The sequence below is a fragment of the Pan paniscus genome, chromosome 7, assembly GCF_029289425.2.
Source record: "Pan paniscus chromosome 7, NHGRI_mPanPan1-v2.0_pri, whole genome shotgun sequence".
Lineage (NCBI taxonomy): Eukaryota > Metazoa > Chordata > Mammalia > Primates > Hominidae > Pan > Pan paniscus.
Window position 1 is genome coordinate 54867481 of NC_073256.2, and position 1275 is coordinate 54868755.

The window sequence follows — 1275 nt, forward strand, 5'->3', positions numbered from 1 at the left end:
TGTAGCGTTTACATTATTTCTACTGCTTACACTTTAGAATGTTTATTTTATGGGGACTAAGGGATTAAAAGAGTGTGAACTAAAACAAATTTTTTTTTAAAAGAATTGTTCCTAGAGAAAAGGGATTGAGACTGTGATGAGAAGGTGGTGGGATTCACTCTCTCATCACTGTCAGCCTTGCAGGGGCTGCTGCTGTGAATGAAATCTTGCTTTACCTCCTGATTTGAATTAGTGATGGTTTGACTCAGTTTATAGGTCCACATGCCTTCATCCACAATTACAAAATCCCAAAAGCTCTGTGAGCAACAGTGGTTTTACAAATGTGTGAAAAAAATATATTTGGTGTCAAAATCTGACATCAGTTGAGGTGAGATGATCTACAGTTTCAATTATCTCACTTAGTGTGAATTATTTCCTCCAGAAATATTAGTGCTTGATGGTTACAGAGTGCTCCATCTCCACAATTTGGTCTGTTCTGGTCTATGTAATGTCTAACATATGAAAAGAATCTGAATATATTACAAAATAGCATCCTTTGCTTGTAAGTAGCTAAAACACTAATTGGGGAAATTTCTAAAAAATGTGATGCTTTCACAACAGTCATTTAATTTGGAGGAGAAAAATCAGTTGTTACAGAATTAAAAATTCGTTGTTGAAAGATTATTTTGGAGGCTGCAAGTAACTAAATTTAACCTTTACACTACTTTCCCAAAATGGTGACATTGTGACTGCAGTTACAAAGAAAGCCCCATATTAAAACATATCATCCCCAAAGATTTCAAAATGAAAAATGGGAGCCTGTACTTGTATCCATCCTGTCAAAATGTGAGTGCTGTTCGCCTCAACATTGAATGACATTTGGATGATCTTTTAACCTTTATTTTTCTTTAACCCAGTGGCTCCTAAACTTTACTGCACATCAGAATCACTTGAGCATCTTTATTTTTTTATTTTTAAAAAATTTTACGGAATGCTTCATGAATTTACATGTCATCCTTGAGCAGTGGTCATGCTAATCTTCTCTGTATTGTTCCAGTTTTAGTTTATGTTCTGCCGAAGCGAGCACATCTTTAAAAAATACTCAATACTCTGCCTCGGCCTCCCAAAGTGCTGGGATTACAGGCGTAAGCCTTCAAGACCAACCTGGCCAACATGGCAAAATCTGTCTCTACTAAAAATACAAAATTAGCTGGGCGTGGTGGCACGCACCTGTAATCCCAGCTACTCAGGAGGCTGACTCAGGAGAATCACTTGAACCCGGGAGGTGGAGTTTGC

At 37.3% G+C, this 1275-nt stretch overlaps 1 non-coding gene across 1 annotated transcript; it reads right to left on the reverse strand.

The window, feature by feature from the left end:
* Nucleotides 1-959: 959 nt before the first annotated feature.
* Nucleotides 960-1066, reverse strand: LOC112440706 (U6 spliceosomal RNA). Its single transcript, XR_003028726.2, has one exon. It is a non-coding gene; the product is annotated as a U6 spliceosomal RNA (small nuclear RNA).
* Nucleotides 1067-1275: the final 209 nt, after the last annotated feature.